Source organism: Phyllobates terribilis, unplaced genomic scaffold (genome assembly GCF_046119375.1).
Source record: "Phyllobates terribilis strain yellow unplaced genomic scaffold, ASM4611937v1 Scaffold_5__5_contigs__length_657084704, whole genome shotgun sequence".
In the NCBI taxonomy this organism is placed as follows: Eukaryota; Metazoa; Chordata; class Amphibia; order Anura; family Dendrobatidae; genus Phyllobates; species Phyllobates terribilis.
This window is the reverse complement of record NW_027362765.1, coordinates 365,048,985-365,075,379: the sequence shown is the minus strand read 5'-3', so window position 1 is coordinate 365,075,379 and position 26,395 is coordinate 365,048,985. Positions and strand designations below refer to the sequence as shown.

Genomic DNA, 26,395 nt, shown 5'->3' with positions numbered 1-26,395 from the left:
TCATGGTGTTGTTGGGAGATCTCCTTGGTCTTCAGGGTGGTGTTTGGTTAGTGGTGCCTCTTGCTTAATGGTGTTGCAGCCTTTGTGGCCTTTCAGTAAAGGTAAAACCTATATACCGACAGACATGTGACACATAGATTGCACACAGGTGGACATCCTGTCACTAAGCACGTGACTTATGAAGGTAATTGCTTGCAACAGAAATGTTTAGGGGCTTCATAGCAAAAGGGGTGAATATCTATGCAAATGCCAATTTTTAGGTACTTGATCCCATGATTTTTTCCATTTATGCCTATATTTTTCCCTCTTCACTTCACCAACTTAGACTATTGAGTGCAGATGCATCACACATAAATCGGACTAAAAGGATATTTACACACAGGGTGTAATGTAACAAAATAGGTAAACAGCCAAGGGGGTAAATACTTTCGCAAGCCACAGTACCTTAGGATCAGGAGGGCACCGTATCAGTGCACATACAATCACTGTCAGAAGATGTTACCTGTACTGTCTTTATCATCCTAGGGTGGCTCCTTAAGGGTTTAACAGCCAAATGTGTTAAAACACTATTAGTTTATACAGAAGGAGATTATTGTTTAAGATTTGAAAGTGTTCAACCATTTTGGACGATCTTCAGATTGTTATCCATTTTGTATTCTAATCTTCTGTATTATTGCATAACCCCTGAGGGCAGTTTATGAAAAGCCAATAAATCTATTACCTGTTTTTTTTTTTTCTCCCCTATTTTTACTCACAACATCTATCACAGTGAGAAATTCACAAAACTATTACTTGTCCCAAGGGCTCCAACCGAAAGATGGTTTCCCAGATGTGGAGCAGATGACTCCTCTGACTGATGTGGCTGCAGATCCCTCTCCACGTAATATCCATGAGCGTTTTGCTTTCTAGGTGAAATCATCATCTTCTGGAAATGAAGATTATTCTCAGCATCTCCCGGTGATTTAAAAGATTGAGATTTCCGACCTGAGACTTCCAACTTTGGCTGGAAGGACATAGAAAAGGGCAGCAGCAGATCAGAGAACTGTATATATTGTAACAAAGTATTAACAAGGGAACTAATTTGTATCATGTTATTTATATTTCTGGTGTAAATAACGTAAGTGTGTTTATATGTACAACTACAAATAGGAGCAAAAATACAACAGTATCAACAGATTATAACCTCAAGGAAATATATTAACCCCTTAGTGGTGGAGCCAATTTTTCCCTTAATGACCAAGCCCCATTTATTTCAATTCTGACCGGTGTCACTTTATGTGTTAATAACTCTGGGACGTTTCAACATATCCCAGTGATTTTTTTCATGGGAAATGGCTGACGGAACAAGAAAAGTGCAATAAGGTGTTATCCAGATTACAAGAGTTAGGCAAAAGGCAATGGCGACACAACACGGTAAAGGGAATCATATAGGGATCCCAGGACTGGCAGGAGCAACATAGTAATGAAATATTTGGAAGTTGTGGGTAACCTGCCCTGCTGGTGTTATATTCAATAAAGGAGTACAATTGAGAAGGAGTATCAAATGCAGTTTGTTCTCTATGCATTTCAAAGTATTCTTCAAGAGAACCACAGAAATCCTGAATTTCTCTGGTTCTTCTGAAGAGGGAGAAGGAAAAGAAGAAGAAAAAAGAACACTTCGAAACTGTTAGAGAATAAACTGCCCATATACTCCTTCTCGATTGCACTCCATTATTGGATACGGTGCCAGCAGGGCGGGATACCCACAATTTCCAAATATTCCATTGTTTTTTCTTGACAGATTGTAATTTAAGTTAGCGGTTAGTGTTGAGCGGGTATGTTCTATTAACCCTTTCGGCGAGTATGCTCGGGCCGAGCTCCGAGTATTTACAGCTGCTCGGTGATATGGTTGAATCGCTCCCGTGTGCATGATTTGCAATTGTTTGACAGCTTTATTACATGTGATGTCTATTTCTTACACATTCCTCACATGTAATAAAGCTGTCAAACAGTTGCAAATCATGCACACGGGAGCGATTCAACCATATCACCGAGCAGCTGTAAATACTCGGAGCTCGGCCCGAGCATACTCGGACAGAACATACTCGCTCAACCCTATTAGCGGTAAATTTAGGTCAATTTGTTATGCTTTTTTTTTTTTACGATAATATTGGAAATTTGATGAAAATTTAGATGAAAACTTTGAATGCTTCTATCCTTAAACCAATAGTTGCATTACGCAAATAAGTTATCAACTAACATTTCCTATTCGTTTACTAGACGTCAGCATTATTTTTCAAATCTCCTATTATTTTGTTAGGATGTTAGAAGGATTACAATTTTGCATCAATTTTTCTTTTTTTTTTTCTTCAAGGGAATATACAAACCCTATTTTTTATGGACCCATTCAGTTTTGAAGCGACATTGGGGTCAGCTAACGTCAGCTCCCGCCAGTCCTATGCTGCTCCAGAGGCTTCAGTCCTGGTCTTCTCTTCCCTCTTCCCCAGGGCTTTGGCCCATAACACGTCTGAAGTCTTTGTCGGTGGGAAGACTTGACAGAAGACTGGAGCCAGAACTTTCAGGTATGTTAAAATCTGCAAATTTGGGGAAATTGTAAACAAAGTCAGTTTAATATCGATTATCTTCTTCTTATTACTTATATCGCACCAACATATTCCGCAAAGCTCTTCAGATCCAATAATGATTTTGAAGTTTAGGAAGAAAAATCAAAACTTGAAAAAGTTAAACTTCATGATAATTTTGCTCTTGTTCGGATTTAGATCCAGGACTTCAATGCTGCAATAGAACAGTGGTCAGTGGTCAGAGTCCCGGGGTCATTAGAGGGCTAGCAGGACAATGTGCCCGTGGTCCGTGTGTGTTTATAGATAGAATAATGTATAATTATAGGAAAATAGAAATCTGAATTAATATCTCCATTTTGAAATTAACATAAAAGAATAAAAGAAAAAAAAATAAACATTCTCCTAGAGTAATAATAAAAAATGATCAAAGAAATGTCCAAATATTTGATACTTTTTTTTTTTTTTTTTTTAATGCCGCTTAGTTCTTAGGCACAAAAAATGTGAAATATGTCGGTGATATGAGCAACATTCACATGGATGAGTAAGATGAAAAGTCGCCACCTCTTCTGTTACTATGCTATAAGACCTTACAACAGAAATAATCACCTTCCCAGTAATTTCCTAATCCTCCATCTAAAAATGTAAAGTTTAAGCAGGATTTATGATGAGACGGTCTCCGAGGACCCCGGAGTTGCTGACTGAAGCTGCCACTGCGAATCTGCAATATAATTTCCATCAGCGACCATATGGAGAGAATCAAATTAATGTTACAAAGTTTAATGATATTAGTGAGACCCAACGACGTCCCCCCAATCCTCCGACAGCATGGAGATAAATTAAGAGCCTAATCCAGGAACTTCTCCCTCCAATGTCTACAGGGACAAAGAGCGGCCAATTAACAGGCAGTAAAACCCTGCAACTGAAAGTAATTCTCTATTATCATAATGGATCTCTGACATCTGCACCGAGGACGGAGGAAGGGAAGATCGTATATAACCTGAGCTCCAGAAGAAGGTCCAGCCAGGAGGAAGAGCAGAATATACCTATATATAGAAGATGTACAGCACAACTTACACCAACTGCACATATATCATTGTATACGGAAGATGCTCAGGTTATACCAGCTGTAATTATATACAGATGATACCCAGGTTATACCAGCTGTACACATATAATCGTATACAGGAGATGTCCAGGTTACACCAGCTGTATAATTATATATAGGAGATACCCAGGTTATACCAGCTGTACATAAATAATTATATACAGGAGATGCCCAGGTTATACCAGCTGTACACATATAATTATATACAGGAGATGCCCAGGTTATACCAGCTGTACATATATAATTATATACAGGAGAAACCCAGGTTATACCAGCTGTATGTGGCGCCCCTGCGGGTTCAGTCGCACAGAGGTACTGCATCTCCCCCAGAGGTGTGGTATCTCACGCTCAGGTAAGGAAGGAGTACTGCCCGGGACCCAAACACCTGCATCCAACACTACACTACTCCAGACCAGCAGGAGTGGCAAGATGCGCTGCTCCTCTGCTGAGCCCTGTCCCTGGCTGGAGTGGGGGGGGACCAAAGTAGGGGGAACCATGTAGTGGGTGTGGGTGGAGCAAGTAGTTCAAGGGAGCTCAGTAAGAAGTGATATAAAATGGGATGGAACCATCTAAAAGGAGTTCAGTTCCAGTCAGAGGAGGAGTTGGGAGCAGGAGCTCTGCAGGAGCTCTGCTCAGGGGAAGCGCAGGCTTGAGTGGGGAGGCCCAGGAGAAGGAGAGGAAGAAGAAACGGGAGCAGAGAGAAGGCTGCAGGAGTGAAGAAATGATCCCAGGGGTACGGGCAGTGCTGGAGGCCACCTGTACGCCCGAGTCTACCAGGCGGTGGAGGGATCGGGTCGCAGAGGGGACCGGCCCCTAACTAGTGAGAATTGCAAAATTCAACTAGGTAACTGGAGGGTGCAGCATTTCAGGTGCTACAGCCCAAAAACCACATCTAACTCACCGAAAAGGTGGCCATAGAGGACCCAGGGGACAGAGAAGACATCGTCCGACAAGGTCCGCAGTCACTGGATTGGGACACTGGGTGTGAGGTGCAGGGAGACAGCCAGAAGGAACACACAGAAGGGGGTCCCGTTATGTACTCCGGAGGTACCTGAGGGTTGGCTGAGCCGCTGTCCGGTGAATGCGGCACGACGTGGGAAGTTATGATCTGCAGTTGTAACCAGGAGCAAAGTGAGAACTGTGAGTAAATCCGGAAGACTACATCCCACTGTCTCTGTCAATTATTGCTGCTGCGCCATCACCCCATGCACTACACTGCACCACAATCACTACCTCAACATCTACAACATCTCATCACTGCCCTGGGGCTTAGCTCTACCTATGGAGAGCTGAACCAACTCTGCTGCATTAACAACAGCTCCAGAGGACCTGCTCCGCAGCGGTGGCTCCATATAGCCGCATACCACAGGTGGCGTCACGAACTGTATATAAAAACTATAAATTCCCTGTAATTATCCCCTTTTACTGACTGCCCTGGGTCACGGACCGGGTCACCGCCACTGTGACATCTCCCCTACCAACGACCGGCCCGGTTACAGAGTATCCCACGGCCCAGGGGGCACGTTATGTACATATATAATTATATACAGGAGATACCCAGGTTATACCAGCTGTACATATATAATTATATACAGGAGATGCCCAGGTTATATCAGCTGTACATATATAATTATATACAGTATATGCACAGGTTATGCCAGCTGTACATATATAATTATATACAGGAGATACTCAGGTTATACCAGCTGTACATATATAATTATATACAGGAGATACCCAGGTTATACCAGCTGTACATATATAATTATATACAGGAGATGCCCAGGTTATACCAGCTGTACATATATAATTATATACAGGAGATGCCCAGGTTATACCAGCTGTACATATATAATTATATACAGGAGATACCCAGGTTATACCAGCTGTACATATATAATTATATACAGGAGATGCCCAGGTTATATCAGCTGTACATATATAATTATATACAGTATATGCACAGGTTATGCCAGCTGTACATATATAATTATATACAGGAGATGTCCAGGTTATACCAGCTGTACATATATAAGTATATACAGGAGATGCCAGGTTATACCAGCTGTACATATATAATTATATACAGTATATACACAGGTTATACCAGCTGTACATATATAATTATATACAGGACATACCCAGGTTATACCAGCTGTACATATATAATTATATACAGTATATACACAGGTTATACCAGCTGTACATATATAATTATATACAGTATATACACAGGTTATACCAGCTGTACATATATAATTCTATACAGTATATACACAGGTTATACCAGCTGTACATATATAATTACTGTATATACAGAAGATACCCAGGTTACACCAGTATGGCTCATAGCACTATATATACAAGATGTATAACATATACCTGCTGTATACTTATTGTCATATACAGGAGATCCGCAGTAGTGCACAGCTTGTTAGCATAGGGGGGTTCAGGGATCGGGTTTGTGTAGAGAAGAGATGAAGACGTTCCGGTCTCATATCTCAGCCCTTTGGCTTCTCCTTTCTGATATATTGTATATAAAACAGAGATGAATAAAGCTGTCGGTGGAGGCAACGCTCACTGCACATAGGAGTCTCCCCAAGAATCCCGAGGACCTGACGTGGGGCAGGGTGGTCTTCTTTATGCTGCACTCCTGGTCATTAATCATAGAGTCAATTGTCTTATTACCTGTGAAACCCGGACATGAGGAAAGAAAGAAAAGAAGCCACAGTTGTCAGACACACGTTATAATAATAATAATAATTTTTATTTATATAGCGCCAACATATTCCGCAGCACTTTACAATTAAGCGGGGACATGTACAGACAATAAATTCAATACAAGGTGAGACAGTTTAAACAGTTACATCAGGAGTGAGGGTCCGGCTGCTCGCTGCTTACATTCTACAAGGAAATGGGGGGACGCAATAGGTGGAAAGTGCTTGTTATTTCAGGTCTGGCAATTATAATAAGTCGGGATTATCATATAAAGCTGTATGATCCGGTCATCAGCACGTATGTTCAAGTGCAATACTCAATTACCGAGTGCAGTTATCGTGTGCATGGAGGGTATAAAGACAGATGAACAGTAGGGAGCAGATTCTGAATAGTATTTAGGAGGGAACAGGGGAAAGTTGGTTTACTGAGTAGTTGAGGTGGTAGGCTTGTTTAAAGAGATGGGTTTTTAAAGCACGCTTGAAGATATGGGGGCTAGGCATCAATCGGATCGTCTGGGGTAGAGCATTCCAGAGAACTGGCGCAGCACGAGAGAAGTCTTGGAGAAGGAGGTGCGATGTTCGGATTATGGGGGATGTTAGTCTTAGGTCATTTGTGGAACGGAGGGCACGTGTAGGACGATAGACTGAGATGAGAGAGGAGATATAAGGTGGTGCAGAACTGTGGAAAGCTTTGTGGGTGAGAGCAATGAGTTTATATTGGACCCTGTAGCGAATGGGTAACCAGTGTAATGACTGGCACAAGGTGGAGGCATCGGTGAAGCGACTGGACAGAAATACGACCCTGGCTGCCGCATTCAGGACAGATTGGAGAGGGGAAATTTTGGTAAGAGGGAGACCGATCAGAAGAGAGTTGCAGGAGTCCAGACGCGAGAGTGAATAAGAGCGACAGTAAGAGTTTTAGCAGTTTCAAAAGTGAGAAAAGATCGGATTCTGGAGATGTTTTTAAGATGCAGGTGACAAGAGCGAGTGAGTGATCGGATATAGGGAGTAAAGGAAAGGTTAGTGCTGAATATGACCCCAAGGCAGCGGGCGTGCTGCTTGGGAGTTATGGTTGACCTCTCCAAGGTAATTTCGATATTAGGTAGAGTTAGGTTACTAGAGGGGGGAAACACAAGAAGTTCAGTTTTGGAGAGATTCAGTTTAAGATAGAGGGAGGACATTATGTTAGAGATAGCAGACAGACAATCCTTGGTATTTTGTATTAGGGTAGGGGTGATGTCAGGGGAAGAAGTGTATAATTGGGTGTTGTCAGCATAGAGATGATACTGGAACCCAAATCTGCTGATTGTTTGTCCAATAGGGACAGAGTATAGAGAGAAAAGGAGGGGGCCTAGGACTGAGCCCTGCGGAACCCCGATAGTAAGGGGACGAGGAGAGGAAGAGGAGCCGGCAAAAGATACAGTGAAGGAGTGGTCAGAGAGGTAGGAGGAGAACCAGGAGAGAACGGTGTCCTTGAGGCCTATGGAGCGGAGCATAGTGAGGAGGAGCTGGTGATCCACAGTGTCAAATGCTGCAGAGAGATCCAGGAGATCAGCAGGGAGCAGTGACCATTAGATTTAGCTGTTAGTAAATCATTAGAGACTTTAGTGAGGGCAGTTTCAGTGGAATGTAAAGAGCGGAAACAAGATTGTAGAGGGTCAAGGAGAGAGTAATCAGAGATAGCGGATTAGACGGGAGTGGACCAGGCGTTCCAGGAGTTTAGAGATGAAAGGAAGGTTAGAGACCGGTCTGTAGTTAGCAGTGCAGTTCTGGTCCAGGGATGGCTTTTTAAGTAAAGGGGTTATGATGGCATGTTTAAATGAGGAGGGAAAGATACCTGAAGAAAGAGAGAGGTTAAATATTTTAGTCAGGTGAGTGGTGACCACCGATGAGAGGGACTGCAGGAGATGTGAAGGAATGGGGTCACTGTTGCACGTTGTAGGCCGAGAAGCAGCGAGGAGCTGGGTAACTTCTTCTTCTGTGACAGGCTCAAAGATGGCAAGTGAGCTTGAAGTGCAGCAGGGAAGGGGATCCAGGCAGTGAGGAGATTGGGCTGGGATGTCCTGATGGATGTGGTTGATTTTTTCAAGGAAATAAGTGGCCAGATCCTCCCCGCTGAGGTTGGTGGTGGGGGTCTGTGCTTTAGGTTTCAGGAGGGAGTTTAAGGTTTCGAAAAGTCGTTTTGGATTGTTGGACATTGAAGTGATGAGGGTGGTGAAGTAGGATTGTTGGGCCAGATGAAGGGCAGAGTTATAGGTTTTGAGCATGAATTTATAGTGGATGAAGTCCTCTGCTAAAAAAGATTTTCTCCACTGACGCTCAGCACACCTTGAGCAACGTTGAAGAAAACGTGTTTGCATCATGTGCCAGGGCTGCCGTTGTCTGTGTCGGGTCTTTCTGCGAGTAGAAGGAGCTGCTTCATCTAGGGTGCTCTGCAGTGTATTATTGTAGTGTGACAATGCTAAGTCTAGACAGGAGAAGGAGGAGATGGGGGCTAAAGATGTGTGGAGATTGTCCATAAGCTGCTGGGTATTAATGGTACGTGTATTCCTATAAGTGTGGTAAGTGGGGGTGTCCCAGGTGAGGAGAAAATTCTTGACAGAGAAGGAAAGAAGGTTGTGGTCTGAGAGCGGGAGTTGGTAAAGTCATGAAGCGAGCAGAGACAGGAGAAAACTAGGTCCAGATTATTCCCGTCTTCATGGGTAGGAGAATTAGTAAGCTGTGAGAAACGGAATGAAGAGGTTAGAGAAAGTAGATGAGAGGCAGATTGGGAGAGGGGATCATCGATGGGGATGTTAAAGTCGCCCATGATGAGGGTGGGGATGTCAAAGGATAGAAAGTGAGGAAGCCAGGTGGCAAAGTGATCCAAGAACTGGTGGGAGGAGCCTGGAGGGCGATACACAACTGCCACTCGCAGGGAGAAGGGTTTAAAGAGTCTGATGGTGTGGACTTCAAAGGAAGGAAATGTAGCGCCCCGAGGGTTTGGTTGCTACAGGGGTATTGCACCTCAACCAGAGGTGTGATATTCCACTCCCAGGTAAGGATGGAGTATGGAGCAGGGCTCAGTTAGCTGCATACACCACACACACCCCATTTCCGGGGAACAGCTCTACGGTGCTCCCATTTATATATATATGCAGGCACATCTGACTATGTCCCTGGCTGGAGTGGGGAGGGGGGAGGAAAACCCAGTGGTGTAGGAGCAGATAGGGGTTGGGTTCTGAGCATAGGTAGGCGCTCATTGGGTGCTGGTCACCTGAGCTCACACACAGAGGAGGAGGTATAAAAGGTGGGCACCGTCTTAGATCAGTGTTCAGTCAGTGAGAGGAGAAGACAGGGAGCGGAGGCTCTGTAGGAGCTCTGCTCAAAGGCAGGCCTAGGGTGAAGGCCGGAGCCTGAGAGGAGAAGGAGAAGTAGGCCTAGAGAAGAGGCCGAGGAAGGAGGAGAAGAAGGAACAGGAAAGGAGGAGAAGTGACAGAGAAGCAGAAGGGCTCAGAAACAAGAAGGAAGAAGGAACCCTAAGAACCCACGAGATAACGGGTGAAGGGTCAGGCAGAAAAGGGTACCGGATCCCAAATTGGTGGAGGTAAATTATCCCTCAGTCAAGAACCGGAGGTCGTGATCATTTGCTGGTGCGACCCCCTGCTAAACCTGCTAGGAAGGCACCATATAGGATAGCGGGAAACTGGGCCCACGTTTACCCGTATAGATCCGCGGCAGCTGGACAGAAGTTTGGTCACTGGTGGGGTACGAGCCAGAGAAAGGATAGAAGGGAGTCCTGTGCCATACTCCTGAATTGCCTGGGGGTTGACCGAGCCCCTCACCTGGTGGACGCAGCACGGCTCGGGCAGTCATTACCGGTGGAAGTGACTTGGAGTATACGAACTGTGAGTAAAAGACCCTGGACTGCAACACGTTGTCGTTGTGTTTCTTACCATTTCTTAGCACTAACGGTACTGGGACGCCCAGCACTACAACCCCCACCATCTACGCTCACTGCCCTGAGGCTACACTCCTCCAGTGGGGAGTTGTACTATTCCCTGCTGCACCCACAACACCAGCAGCAGTTCACTCTGACCGCAATCCACAGGTGGCGTAGTCGGACATTGCAAAACATATAAAAGACTACCACTGGTCTGACCACCCTGAGCCACGGGACCGGGTCGCCACTACTACTCCCAGCATTGCCCTGAAGCCCGGTTCCGAGTGCCCCACGGCCCAGGGGGCGAGTCAGAAACATAAGTGAGGGAACCGGGGGGATGACCTGGAAAGCACATTGTGAGGAAAGGAGCAGACCAACACCTCCACCCTGTCTGTTGCCATGTCTGGCGGTATGTGAAAATTTCAGACCACCAAACGAGAGAGCAGCAGCAGCGGTGGTGTCTGGCTGCTGAATCCAGGTTTCAGTGATAGCCAGAAGGTTAAGGGAATTAGAGAGGAAAAAATCATGGATGTAAGTTAGTTTGTTACACACAGACCGTGCGTTCCAGAGAGCACAATGGAAATCGATAGGAGAGGGCATGCACTGAACGTTAATAAGATTAGCAGGGTTTCTATATGCAGCTGGAGGAGAGTAATGTATGCTAGTGGAGGGGGATCCAGGGTTGGGGGAGATGTCGCCTGCAACTAGTAAAAGGAGAAAGAAGAGAAAGAGCAGGTGGTGCAATGATTTGTATGAACGTTTTGAGTGCTGTATGGAGGTAGAGGATGGTTTGCAGTGGGTGAGGAATGTCAGTAGAGCCTCAGAGTTATACATGGGAGAGGGGAGAAGGGAGGGGCTGATATAGAGTGAGTGCACAGAATGTGTTAAAGGGCGGGCGAGTTGTGAGAAAGCAGAAGTGAAAACAAATAAAAAGCAGATTGATAAGATTAATGCATAATGCAGTATGACTGACCGAGAAGCATGTTTGTATGAATCTCTTATGCACCTTACCTGTCTCCTGCCCTGTCCAACTGCTATGTATAACTGCACTTTTAACTATTGCACTTAAAATCTATTGCACGCGTGACCCAGCATGCGTGCTATCCCGAGCCAGAGCTGAATATATATGAATTGAAATGTCTACTAAAGTCCAGCACCAGTTGGTCATACTGAGTAATTAGTCAATTAGCAAAAGTCCAGAGCTGGCAATGCTATGCAGGGTAATAAATAGTGTTGAGCCACCCCCGTAGTGTTCGAGTTCGGTTCGGTTCGTCGAACACCCGTGTGTTCGCCGAACTGTTCATCGAACTGTTCGTCGAAACCCTTCGAACACCGTTAAAACCAATGGCAGGCAAACAAAAACACATAGAAACACATAGAAAACACCTTCAAAGGTGTCCAAAAGCTGACAAACTGCTCAGAAGACACAACTAACACATGGAAAAGTGACAAGTACATATAGTCATGCGAAAAGAAAAGAGGTGGAGGAGTAAAAGGAGGGGGAGTAACAGATATAGGCATGTCATGCCCTTCTAAAATCCAAAAAGTGAGAAGCCGACACGTTCAGTCCGCTCCTGCCCGTGCCACCTCCGTGTCGCCGGGTTTGTGCCAGAGCCGCGGTGAACCCTGACGGCCAGCCCCCCTCTCCCAATAATGGTGCCTGTCCGCTGGTGGGTCGAGCGAGCCCCCCTGTGGTGGAGGCAGCTCTAAGCTTTTTAATTTAAATTGTCTCTCTAATTTGAATGAATACACTTTAAATCCATTTACAAGGATCTATTGGAGGGCAAGTCTCATGCTAGCAGCCGCGTAATTCCAGCTCCAGTAGCGTCCACTAAAGCTGCTGCAGTTAAAAAGCTTTTATAAGGATCGAGCTCGGCTGTCCACCGCAAGGCATCCTACTGCCAGTCCCAGCCCCTATGCCTTGGGGTGCCTCCTGATGCTCTTCACTGAGTATCCCGTGGTCCCGAAGCATTTCCTTTGAAAAAATTAAGTGTCCAAACTACAGGTGGTGTAGCTTGCTTAACAGCCGGGATAATCCGCTGACTAGCAGACACTGCTACTAGGCACAAAGTATTTCCTGGGCTAGATGCAGTTAAAAATTTGTAATTAGATACTCTCGTTGGATGCTGAGAAAGCATTCCATAGAGTCTCCTGGCACGCCATATATGATTCTCTTAAAAAGCTTGGGGTAGGGGTCTAGGGGACCCTTTTATAGCCAAAATCACGGCCCTGTATCACAATACGTCACCTAGGCTGAAGATAAATGGAACTGTAGCACCCTGAGTGCTCGGTTGCTACAGAGGTATTGCACCTCACCCAGAGGTGTGATATCTCACTCTCAGGTAAGGATGGAGTGTGGATCAGGACCCGACACCTGCATGCATTACACCACATTGCCGTGGGGCAGGGCGACCAATATGCCTCTGAGATGGGCACGACAGTCCCTGTCCCTGGCTGGAGTGGGGGGAGGGAACACTGAGGAAGGGGAACCCTGTAGTGCAGGAGCAGGGAGGAAGCAGTTCCTGGGTGCATTGAGAAGGGAGTATAAAAGGTGGGCACCATCTTAGTTCAGTGCAGAGAAGTCTGAGCAGAAGTGGCAGGGAGCAGGGGCTCTGCATGAGCTCTGCTCCGGAGGCGGGCCTAGTAACAGAGGCCCAGGCCTGGAAGAGGGAGAAGGAAGGAAGAGGAGCGGAGAAGGCTCCAGGAACGAGGAATGAAGGGATCCCAGGGGTGCGGACGGGCGAGTCGCCACCGCACGCCCGAATCCACCTGCGTGGAGGGGTCAGGCCAAAGGGGGAGACCGGTCCCCGAAACTAGTGGAGGCAGGAAACGACCCTCAGCTAGAAACCGGAGGCTGTGACATTTTATGTGGTGCAGCCCCTCGCTACACCCGCTAGGAAGGCACCACATAGGGTCAGGGAAACTGGCGCCAAGTTTACCAAGAGGAGGCCCGAGGCAGCCGGACAGAAGGGTTGGTAAGAAAGGCCAGACAAAGGACACACAAAGGGGGTCCTGTAAAGCGCTCCAAAGTTATCTGGGAGTTGTCTGAGCCCCTCACCTGGTGAGCACAGTACGACGTGGGCAGCCGTTACCTGCAGACGTGGTCTGGATAATAAGAACTGTGAGTAAAGGCCCTGGACTGCATCACTGACTCCGTGTCGTTACTGCTGCTGCCCTGCACCATCACCCCCATCCTCCGCATACACTGCCCTGAGGCTATACTCCTCCCGTGGGGAGTTATGCTACGCTCTGCTGCACCCACAACACCAGCCTCAGCGGTCTGCCCTGCAGCGGCGGTTCACTCTGACCGCAATCCACGGGTGGCGTAGTCGGACATTTAAACATCAAAACCACATAAATAGTTCCGCCACTGGTTTGACCACCCTGAGCCACGGAACCGGGTCGCCGCCACGAAGACTACAACCACCAGCATCCACCAAAAAGGGTCCGGCTCCGGGTGTCCCAAGGCCCAGGGGGTGCATCAGAACATTTTCATCACCTTTCACAATCACCAATGGGACAAGGCAGGGATGTCCTCTGTCCCCTCTCTTATACATCCTAGTGACGGAGCACCTGCTCTCATCAATTCGCCATAACCCCAATATTAGGTGGATTGAGGTGGGAGGCACCGAGTACAAGTGCTCTCTATTTGTTGATGATGTCCTAGTATATATCACTCAATCACATATATCCATCCCTGCTGTTATGGCTGAAATAGATCACTTTGTTACATGGTCAAATTTTAAAATCAATGCAGCGAAGTGTGAGGCCCTCGATGTCTCCCTCCCCAAATCCATACAGGATTCCATCCAGTCCAATTTTCCCTTTGCCTGGCCCTCACAGGGTATCAAATACTTAGGAATTCCTATTCATAGAGACCTCTCCCATCTATGTTATCTTAATTTTGGGCCCTTTATTGAACAACTCCATACAGACCACGGTTGGCAAGTTAGAACTGTAAGATTCACTACGTGAACCACTGGTGTTTTGTGGAAAAGCACATGTACACTGTGTTCCAAATTATTATGCAAAAAGTGTTTAGGAGTGATAAGGGAAGAATTTGTTTGTTTGTCAGTTAAACTCATTGATGGTGATGTGTGTCAGGGCTCTTTATATCACTGTAAGCAATTGCAGACACCTGTGCTAATTAGTTTGGCAGGTGTGTCCAATGAAAGGCAAGACTACTTAAGAAGGCTGTCTCACATTATTAAGCAGCCTACATTTTCTGCCAAAATGGGAAAGAAAAAGGATGTGTCGGCTGCTGAGAAGCAACAAATTGTGGAGTGTTTAAGTCAAGGCATGACTACAATCAACATTGTGCGATGATCAGGATGAAGTGTCTTGGCAATCAAGAAGTATGTAGCTGATTCACAGTACACACGTGTGCGTGCTGATAAGGACAAATTGAGGACTCTTTCCTACAGGCAATTACGTCAGGTTAAAAGAGCAGCGGCAAAAATGCCTTGTCATAGCAGCAGACAAGTTTTTGAAGCTGCTGGTGCCTCCAACGTCCCCCGAACAACAAGATGCAGGGTCCTTCAGAGGTTTGCAGCTGTGCATACGCCATCCTGTCGACCTCCTCTATCCACTTCACACAAGCAGAAACGGCTCCAGTGGGCCAAACATTACATGAAGACTGATTTCAAAACTGTTTTGTTCACGGATGAGTGCCGTGCAGCGCTCGATGGTCCAGATGGATGGAGTGGAGGATGGCTGGTTGATGGACACCCCACGCAAACACGGCTACAGCGCCAACAAGGAGGAGGTGGAGTAATGTTTTGGGCTGGAATCATGGGGAGAGATTGTCGGCCCCTTTAGGATCCCTGAAGGCGCTAAAGATGAACTCCATAATGTATGTGGATTTTCTCAAACAGCACTTCCTGCCATGGTTCAAGAAGAAGAACCGTGTATTTCACAGCAAGATCATTTTTTTGCATGATAATGCACCATCTCATGCTGCACATAAAACATCTGCATCTCTGTCTGATATGGGCATAAAAGGGGACAAACTTATGGTGTGACCCCCATGCTCCCCTGACCTCTACCCCATTCAGAACCTCTGGAGCATCATCAAAAGGAGTGTCTATGATGGCGGGAGGCAGTTCACATCTAAGCAACAGCTCTGGGAGGGTAGTCTGTCCTCATGCAAAACAATTGAAGCAGAAACCATCCAAAACCTGACAAATTCAATGGACGAGAGAGTTCAGAAGCTCCTTTCGAACAAGGGGTCCTATGTGAAAATGTAACATCACCTAGAATAAAGTTTTGAGTTGAAAACTGTTTGATTTCAGTTTCTAATAACCTGCTAATGCTTATAATTTCAAAAATGACCATTTTTTTGGTCTTTATTAAAATGAAAAGGTTGATCGAAAAGTTTGGGGGATCTAAGAGTGTGGCAACCCAGTAGTCATGATTACTTTGAATTCTGACAATATGAGGGTCATGTTGCAGGTAGTGCAGCAAGAAGGCACTTATGTGTCTTGCGCATATCGGAGCCCCAAAATTATTTTCGGGGCTAGATGCAGCTAAAAATTATTATTAATTTTAAATCTGGTGGAGCTTAGTATAGATGGCCTAATAGGATCAGTGCTGCACACTGCTACAAAGCCAAAATTATTTTCCAGTCAAGATACAGATAAACATGATTAGTAATTTTAAATCTGGTGGAGCTTATTATAGATGGCCTAATAGAATCAGTGCTGCACACTGCTACAAAGCCCAAATTATTTTCTAGCCAAGATACAGATAAACATGATTAGTAATTTGAAAGCTTAAAACGGTTGGTAGGGTGATTTTAACCAATCATCAAGCTTTTACTCTCCCCAGGATGACACAGGGGTAGAAAATTCGTTTCGGATCCATGATTTGTTCATCTTTATGAACGTGAGTCTGTCTACATTATCAGTGGAGAGCCGCGTGCGCTTATCTGTCAGCACACCACCAGCAGCGCTGAACACACGTTCAGACAGAACGCTGGCTGCGGGGCATGACAAGATCTCCAAGGCGTAAGTGGCTAGCTCCGGCCATTTATTCAGATTGGAAGCCCAAAAAGAGCAAGGGTCCAGTGACACAGTCATGGCTTCAATGTTTACTTGGAGATACTCCTGTACCATCGTCTCTAGGCGTTGACTATGAGTCAGACTTCTTGTCTCCTGTGGCCTTGCAAAGGATGGGCTAAAAAAGTGGTGAAATGATTCCGCAAAATTGATGTTACCAGCAGATACTGTGGTTCTGTTATGGTTTGAGTGCTGAACACTTCACGGTCCCACGGTTGGCAAGTTGGAACTGTGAGATTCACTACGTGCACCACTGGTGTTTTGTGGAAAAGCACATGTAAGATTCTGCAACAGTCTCTGCTGATACTCCTGCATGCGTGCATCCCTTTCTATGGCAGGAATAATTTCTGCAAATTTACTTTTGTACCGGGGATCTAACAGTGTGGCAACCCAGTAGTCAGGATTATTTCTAATTCTCACAATTCGAGGGTCATGTTGCAGGTAGTGCAGCAAGAAGGCACTCATGTGTGTTGCGCATCCAGGAGCACCAAGTCCCTGTTGTGTTGGTGGCGAGGTAACAATCATGCTTCCTTCCTCTGTCCTCTCCCCCCAACCTCGCACAACAGAAATGTGATCAAGGTCTCCCTCATCTGATGAGTCTTCCATCAGTTCGTCCTCCACTTCTTCCTGGGCTCCTGCACCTTCCTCACTAGTTTGGCTGCTACCATGCGCCCTGGTAAAACCATCTCCCCCACCCTCACATGCCTGCCACCTTGGTGCTGCCGACCGTCTGGACCTTGCAGATGTTAGCCCTTCCGCATACAACTCCTCCTCCTCTACTTCCTCCACCTCCTCTTGTGCCACCACCTGACTCCGAATTCTGTTTAACATGTGCTCCAGCATGTAAATCACCGGAATAGTCATGCTGATAATGGCATCGTCAGCACTAAACATCTTCGTCGCCATTTCAAAACTGTGCAGAAGGGTGCATAGGTCCCTGATCTGAGACCACTCCTCCAGCGTGATTTGCCCCACCTCTGGATCTCGTTGGCCCAGGATATACGTCAGAACGTATTGCACCAGGGCTTGTCGGTGCTGCCACAGTCGCTGCAACATGTGCAGAGTTGAATTCCACCGGGTAGGCACATCGCATTTTAGCCGGTGAAGTGGCAGGCCCAACGACTTCTGTAGAGATGTAAGTCGCTGAGCTGCGGGATGCGAATGGCGGAAGTGAGCACACAGCGACCGTGCCCTCTGCAGAAGGCCATCTAGTCTGGGATAGTGGGCTAAAAATTGCTGGACAACCAGGTTCAACACGTGAGCCATACAAGGCACGTGTGTGACATTGCCCCGGCGAAGGGCCGCACCCAGGTTTGCAGCATTGTCGCACACGGCCTTCCCTGGTTTCAGGTCCAGTGGAGACAACCATTCATGAAATTGGTTCTCCAGAGCTGACCACAACTCCTCAGCTGTGTGACTCACATTTCCCAGACATTTCAAAGTAAAAACCGCCTGATGACGTTGAGCCCTACTGCCAGCATAGTAAGGAGGTGTGCAGGATCCCTTCTGCGCAGTTAGAAAGCTTGTGGCATGACCAGACAGGCTTTGGGTGCAGGTGGAAGACCGAGAGGAGGTTGAGGAGGCAGAAGCAGTGGAGGAACTTTGACATAAAGAGGATTGACGCACAACTCGTGGGGACGGCAAGACTTGGACAGCAGCCCCTTGTCCTGCTGTCACCATAGTTACCCAGTGCCCAGTCAGCGACATGTAACGCCCCTGTCCATGCCTACTCGTCCAAGTGTCTGTGGTGAAATGCACCCTGTCACACACAGAGTTTCTCAAAGAAGCGGTGATGTTGTGTGCGACATGCTGGTGGAGCGCAGGCACACCTTTCTTTGAGAAGTAGTGCCGACTGGGCATCTGGTACTGGGGCACTGCGACGGACATAAGGTCTCGAAAATCCTCTGTGTCCACCAGGCGGAAAGGCAGCATTTCTGTAGCCAAGAGCTTGCAGATGGTGAAATTCAACCTCTTAGCTTTCTCATGGCTAGGAGGAAATGGTCTTTTACTTGTCCACATCTGAGGGACCGAGGGCTGGCTATTGTGCTTAGACGGGGTTGATAAGGGTGTCCCGGCAAACTGCCGGTCTGTGAGGAAGATGCAGGCGGACATGTTAGGTTGCCTTGATCCAAAGGTGGTGCTATCGATGTCGGACAGCGCTCAACACCAGCTGGTGTTACCACCTCCAAAGAAAATGATGACCTGCCAATCACGCTGGCTGTTGCGGGTAAAGAGGTGGCAGGTCTGCGCCCCAAAACAGGTGTGACTGCTGTCCCCCCAGTCACAGAGGATGAAGAGGCCGCGGATGCACAAGATATGGCAGACGGTGGTTGGCCCGGCCGGCTAGGCCGCATTGTAGCACACTGAGCTTCCCACTGCAACTTATGCTTCATGTCCATGTGCCAGTTCATGCATGAAGTACTCAAACTATGTATTTTTTGGCCTCTACTTAGCTTTTGCTGACAAATGTTACAGATAACACGAGTTGGGTCATCTTTATCGATCTGAAAAAATGCCCAGGCTATGCAAGGCTTAGCACCCATGCGACCTGAAGAGCCACCACGACTTGTGGTGAGAGGCAGAGTTGTGTTTGAGGATGCAGTTGTTGACGTGCTTCCAGTACTACGTCTCTGTCCAGGAAGGCGCAACCTGACCTCGTCGTCACTAGCATCTTCCTCCACCTCCTCTGCTGACCTCATCTCTTGGCTGACTGTGGGTTGACAGTAAGTGGGATCTCCAACCTCATCATCATCACCCTGTGCGTTATCACACCCGTCGTCCTCAGAGCCAACCTGTTCCTGCCCTGACAAAAAACTAAAGTTGTCGCTCCAATCAGGTATTTGAGTCTCATCATCGTCTTCCTCATTGTCTCCACCAACAGGAGTTACAGTTTGGGAATGAGGGTCTACATTATGGTCAGAACCTTCTGCGTCTGGTCCTGGATCCGACTCATAAAGATTCTGGGCATCAGTGCAGATCATTTCCTCGTCTGGATTCACAGAAGCGCTGGAGTCAACCTCTGATTCCCAGGCTATAGTATGAGTAAACAGCTCTGCAGACTCAACCATCTGTTCTACCTCATACTCAGACGGGCAGCTGGAGATTTGGGAGCTGTGAGGAAGCAAGTGCGATTTGGGTGACACCTTTGAGAACTGGAGTATTTGTGATGTTGAAGTTGATGTGGAGGAGAGCCCACTTAAAGGAGCACTTGATATCTGTTGAAGCACCTGCTGTTTTTGTGCCTCATCTGGAATTTGTAGCGATTGGCGTGGCCGTAAGAAAGGGATCTTATCACATTGTCCGCTAAAAGAAGTAGACATTTTAGTTTGGCTGGAAGATGGTCTTTCTTCTGCAGATGTTACTGTTGCTTTAACACCTACCCCACGGACACAACCTTTTTTCCCCTTCCCAACACGCCTATTCCCCTTTCCACCAGCAGCAGGCCTTTTTCCACTCATTTTGGTGGTTAACTAATTCACAACTCTGGAGTTGTTTGCACAAAAAAACAATGGATGGGAACCGAGCAGAGCTGAGTGGCCAAACTGTGGTATTAGGCCAAAACTATTGGCTGGGTTAGATGCAGAAAAAAATTATATTCAATTTGCAACCTGATGGAGGTCAGTATAGATGGACTAATAGAACAAGTCCCACACACAGCTAGAAGCCCAAATATTTTTTCAGAGGTAGATGCAGAAAAAAAATTTATTCAGTTTGCAACCTGATGGAGGTCAGTATAGATGGACTAATAGAACAAGTCCTACACACAGCTAGAAGCCCAAATATTTTTTCAGAGGTAGATGCACAAAAAAATATATATTCAGTTTGCAACCTGATGGAGGTCAGTATAGATGGACTAATAGAGAAAGTCCCACACACTGCTAGAAGGCCAAATATTTTTTCAGAGCTAGATGCAGACAAAAAAATATTTTTAATTTGCAACCTGATGGAGGTCAGTATAGATGGACTAATAGAGAAAGTCCCACACACTGCTAGAAGGCCAAATATTTTTTCAGAGCTAGATGCAGATATAAATTATTTTTAATTTGCAACCTGATGGAGGTCAGTATAGATGGACTAATAGAGAAAGTCCCACACACTGCTAGAAGGCCAAATATTTTTTCAGAGCTAGATGCAGAAAAAAATTATATTCAGTTTGCAACCTGATGGAGGTCAGTACAGATGGACTAATAGAACAAGTCCCACACACAGCTAGAAGGCCAAATATTTTTTCAGAGGTAGATGCAGATAAAAATTATTTTAATTTGCAGCCTGATGGAGGTCAGTATAGATGGACTAATAGAGAAAGTCCCACACACTGCTAGAAGGCCAAATATTTTTTCAGAGCTAGATGCAGACAAAAAATTATTTTGAATTTGCAACCTGATGGAGGTCAGTATAGATGGACTAATAGAGAAAGTCCCACACACAGCTAGAAGCCCAATATTTTTTCAGAGGTAGATGCAGAAAAAAAATATATTCAGTTTGCAACCTGATGGAGGTCAGTATAGATGGACTAATAGAGAAAGTCCCACACACTGCTAGAAGGCCAAATATTTTTTCAGAGCTAGATGCAGATATAAATTGTTTTTAATTTGCAACCTTATGGAGGTCAGTATAGATGGACTAATAGAGAAAGTCCCACACACTGCTAGAAGGCCAAATATTTTTTCAGAGCTAGATGCAGAAAAAAATTATATTCAGTTTGCAACCTGATGGAGGTCAGTATAGATGGACTAATAGAACAAGTCCCACACACAGCTAGAAGGCCAAATATTTTTTCAGAAGTAGATGCAGATAAAAATTATTTTTAATTTGCAGCCTGATGGAGGTCAGTATAGATGGACTAATAGAGAAAGTCTCACACACTGCTAGAAGGCCAAATATTTTTTTCAGAGCTAGATGCAGACAAAAAATTATTTTTAATTTGCAACCTGATGGAGGTCAGTATAGATGGACTAATAGAGAAAGTCCCACACACTGCTAGAAGGCCAAATATTTTTTCAGAGCTAGATGCAGATAAAAATTATTTTTAATTTGCAACCTGATGGAGGTCAGTATAGATGGACTAATAGAGAAAGTCCCACACACTGCTAGAAGGCCAAATATTTTTTCAGAGCTAGATGCAGAAAAAAATTATATTTAGTTTGCAACCTGATGGAGGTCAGTATAGATGGACTAATAGAACAAGTCCCACACACAGCTAGAAGCCCAAATATTTTTTCAGAGCTAGATGCAGACAAAAAATTATTTTGAATTTGCAGCGTGATGGAGGTCAGTATAGATGGACTAATAGAGAAAGTCCCACACACTGCTAGAAGCCCAATATTTTTTCAGAGGTAGATGCAGAAAAAAAATTATTTTTAATTTGCAACCTGATGGAGGTCAGTATAGATGGACTAATAAAGAAAGTCCCACACACTGCTAGAAGGCCAAATATTTTTTCAGAGCTAGATGCAGATATAAATTATTTTTAATTTGCAACCTGATGGAGGTCAGTATAGATGGACTAATAGAGAAAGTCCCACACACTGCTAGAAGGCCAAATATTTTTTCAGAGCTAGATGCAGAAAAAAATTATATTCAGTTTGCAACCTGATGGAGGTCAGTATAGATGGACTAATAGAACAAGTCCCACACACAGCTAGAAGCCCAAATATTTTTTCAGAGGTAGATGCAGAAAAAAATTATATTCAGTTTGCAACCTGATGGAGGTCTGTATAGATGGATTAATAGAACAAGTCCCACACACAGCTAGAAGCCCAATATTTTTTCAGAGGTAGATGCAGAAAAAAAAAATATATTCAGTTTGCAACCTGATGGAGGTCAGTATAGATGGACTAATAGAGAAAGTCCCACACACTGCTAGAAGGCCAAATATTTTTTCAGAGCTAGATGCAGACAAAAAATTATTTTTAATTTGCAACCTCATGGAGGTCAGTATAGATGGACTAATAGAGAAAGTCCCACACACTGCTAGAAGGCCAAATATTTTTTCAGAGCTAGATGCAGATATAAATTATTTTTAATTTGCAACCTGATGGAGGTCAGTATAGATGGACTAATAGAGAAAGTCCCACACACTGCTAGAAGGCCAAATATTTTTTCAGAGCTAGATGCAGAAAAAAATTATATTCAGTTTGCAACCTGATGGAGGTCAGTATAGATGGACTAATAGAACAAGTCCCACACACAGCTAGAAGGCCAAATATTTCTTCAGAGGTAGATGCAGATAAAAATTATTTTAATTTGCAGCCTGATGGAGGTCAGTATAGATGGACTAATAGAGAAAGTCCCACACACTGCTAGAAGGCCAAATATTTTTTCAGAGGTAGATGCAGAAAAAAAATATATTCAGTTTGCAACCTGATGGAGGTCAGTATAGATGGACTAATAGAACAAGTCCCACACACAGCTAGAAGCCCAAATATTTTTTCAGAGGTAGATGCAGAAAAAAATTATATTCAGTTTGCAACCTGATGGAGGTCTGTATAGATGGATTAATAGAACAAGTCCCACACACAGCTAGAAGCCCAATATTTTTTCAGAGGTAGATGCAGAAAAAAAATATATTCAGTTTGCAACCTGATGGAGGTCAGTATAGATGGACTAATAGAGAAAGTCCCACACACTGCTAGAAGGCCAAATATTTTTTCAGAGCTAGATGCAGATATAAATTATTTTTAATTTGCAACCTTATGGAGTTCAGTATAGATGGACTAATAGAGAAAGTCCCACACACTGCTAGAAGGCCAAATATTTTTTCAGAGCTAGATGCAGAAAAAAATTATATTCAGTTTGCAACCTGATGGAGGTCAGTATAGATGGACTAATAGAACAAGTCCCACACACAGCTAGAAGGCCAAATATTTTTTCAGAGGTAGATGCAGATAAAAATTATTTTTAATTTGCAGCCTGATGGAGGTCAGTATAGATGGACTAATAGAGAAAGTCCCACACACTGCTAGAAGGCCAAATATTTTTTTCAGAGCTAGATGCAGACAAAAAATTATTTTTAATTTGCAACCTGATGGAGGTCAGTATAGATGGACTAATAGAGAAAGTCCCACACACTGCTAGAAGGCCAAATATTTTTTTCAGAGCTAGATGCAGATAAAAATTATTTTTAATTTGCAACCTGATGGAGGTCAGTATAGATGGACTAATAGAGAAAGTCCCACACACTGCTAGAAGGCCAAATATTTTTTCAGAGCTAGATGCAGAAAAAAATTATATTTAGTTTGCAACCTGATGGAGGTCAGTATAGATGGACTAATAGAACAAGTCCCACACACAGCTAGAAGCCCAAATATTTTTTCAGAGCTAGATGCAGACAAAAAATTATTTTGAATTTGCAGCGTGATGGAGGTCAGTATAGATGGACTAATAGAGAAAGTCCCACACACTGCTAGAAGCCCAATATTTTTTCAGAGGTAGATGCAGAAAAAAAATTATTTTTAATTTGCAACCTGATGGAGGTCAGTATAGATGGACTAATAGAGAAAGTCCCACACACTGCTAGAAGGTCAAATATTTTTTCAGAGCTAGATGCAGATATAAATTATTTTTAATTTGCAACCTGATGGAGGTCAGTATAGATGGACTAATAGAACAAGTCCCACACACTGCTAGAAGGCCAAATATTTTTTCAGAGCTAGATGCAGAAAAAAATTATATTCAGTTTGCAACCTGATGGAGGTCAGTATAGATGGACTAATAGAACAAGTCCCACACACAGCTAGAAGCCCAAATATTTTTTCAGAGGTAGATGCAGAAAAAAATTATATTCAGTTTACAACCTGATGGAGGTCTGTATAGATGGATTAATAGAACAAGTCCCACATACAGCTAGAAGCCCAATATTTTTTCAGAGGTAGATGCAGAAAAAAAATATATTCAGTTTGCAACCTGATGGAGGTCAGTATAGATGGACTAATAGAGAAAGTCCCACACACTGCTAGAAGGCCAAATATTTTTTCAGAGCTAGATGCAGACAATAAAATTATTTTTAATTTGCAACCTGATGGAGGTCAGTATAGATGGACTAATAGAGAAAGTCCCACACACTGCTAGAAGGCCAAATATTTTTTCAGAGGTAGATGCAGATTAAAATTATTCTTAATTTGCAGCCTGATGGAGGTCAGTATAGATGGACTAATAGAGAAAGTCCCACACACTGCTAGAAGGCCAAATATTTTTTCAGAGCTAGATGCAGACAAAAAATTATATTCAGTTTGCAACCTGATGGAGGTCAGTATAGATGGACTAATAGAACAAGTCCCACACACTGCTAGAAGCCCAAATATTTTTTCAGAGCTAGATGCAGACAAAAAATTATTTTTAATTTGCAACCTGATGGAGGTCAGTATAGATGGACTAATAGAATGATGCTATGCCCAAAACATTTTACTTCACTAGGTGCAGTAAAAAAATTGGTATTCTATACACAGGTGGTATATCTTGCAACACAGATAGGCTACTCCACTGACCAACACGCCAAAAAGGATTAGCTTTGCTAGATTCAACCAAATGCTGTGAAAAAAACTTGCACAGCACTGGCACAGACCTGCCTGGCAAAAACTGATAGGAACTGATGTAACCTAGTCCTGAAAAGGACTGCAATTACAATTAGTCTTTACTCCCACAATCTATCTATTTAAGAGCACAGACCTGCCTGATAAAAGTTGTAGGAAATGCTGTAACCTAGTCCTTAAAAGGACTGCAATCACAACTATTCCCTACTCCCAAGCTATCTGTAGATTTGTGCGAAAATTGGCTTGAAATTAACAAGGTATAGCGCACACAGCAACAGCGGTGCCGTCTAACACGCAGCTGCAGCAGTGAGAAAATGGTGGCGACGGGGAAAATGGCTTGGTCTTATAGGGCAAGGACATGTGACATACACTGCCAATGACACATGCCCTTGCTTGTGTGAAAAAAAGCACTTCGCTCCGTGTGTGCGCTGCTGATAGGCTGACAGATTGCACCTCCCCACTGCAAATGCGGGAAAGAGAAAAAAAAATGGAGATCTTCATTATTCCTGCAGAGATCCATCCCCTGCCCCTCCCCCCACCCCGCTGTACACTCAAACTGCGTATTAAAATTAATTTTCATCATTACTGAGAAAAAATCCAGTTATGATTTTGGTGCACGAACAGTTATCGAACATAACCTCGAACAGCCGAATTTTTCTCAAATTGTTCGTTCGCCGAACTGCTCGAACACCGTCCAAAACAGCTCGAGTTTGAGATTGGCGAACAGTTCGAGTCGAACAACGCTCATCTCTAGTAATAAACACCCAATGTTAAACAAAGAGGTCATAAAACAGTGAAATAGAAAGCTCTGAACACTAAAATAGGAACAGGGGAAGAAAAAAAAAAACGGATGGAGCAATTAAATACCATGGAAAAATCTTGCTAGACAATATGACGCTGTTCACACTTCTCATCAGACAGCACACAAAAACGAATGAAGCAATTAAATACCATGGAAAAATCTTGCTAGACAGTATGACACTGTTCACACTTCTCATCAGACAGCACACAAAAACGGATGGAGCAATTAAATACCATGGAAAAATCTTGCTAGACAATATGACTCTGTTCATACTTCTCATCAGACAGCACACAAAAACACATGGTGCAATTAAATACCTGTGTGAAGAAGAAGAAGAGAGGAGAGTGGATTATCAGCTTCTGGCCATGTATAACTGCACTTTTAACTACTGCACTTAAAATCTATTGCACGCGTGACCCAGCACGCGTTCTATCCCGAGCCAGTGTATAATATACATATTATACACATGTTACACTGGTTACACACACATTATACACACACGTTATACACACTTTATAGACAAACACGTTATACACACGTCATACACACGTTATACACACATTATACACGTTATACACATGTTACACACGTCATACACGTTACACACATTATACACAGATTATATACACACATTATACACATGTTATACACATGTTACACACGTTATACACAGATTATATGCACACATTATACACACTTTA

General features: G+C 44.4%; 1 long non-coding RNA gene across 1 annotated transcript in view; it reads right to left on the bottom strand.

Moving 5' to 3' along the window:
• Window positions 1–731: 731 nt before the first annotated feature.
• Window positions 732–26,395, bottom strand: part of LOC141271179 (uncharacterized) — a 70,699-nt gene continuing 45,035 nt past the window's right edge. Inside the window, exons 2-3 of the long non-coding RNA XR_012321857.1 lie at window positions 2,367–2,573; window positions 732–1,003 (exon numbers count right to left, since the gene is read on the bottom strand). This is a non-coding gene — a long non-coding RNA (uncharacterized lncRNA). The remainder of the gene's footprint in view (window positions 1,004–2,366; window positions 2,574–26,395) is intronic.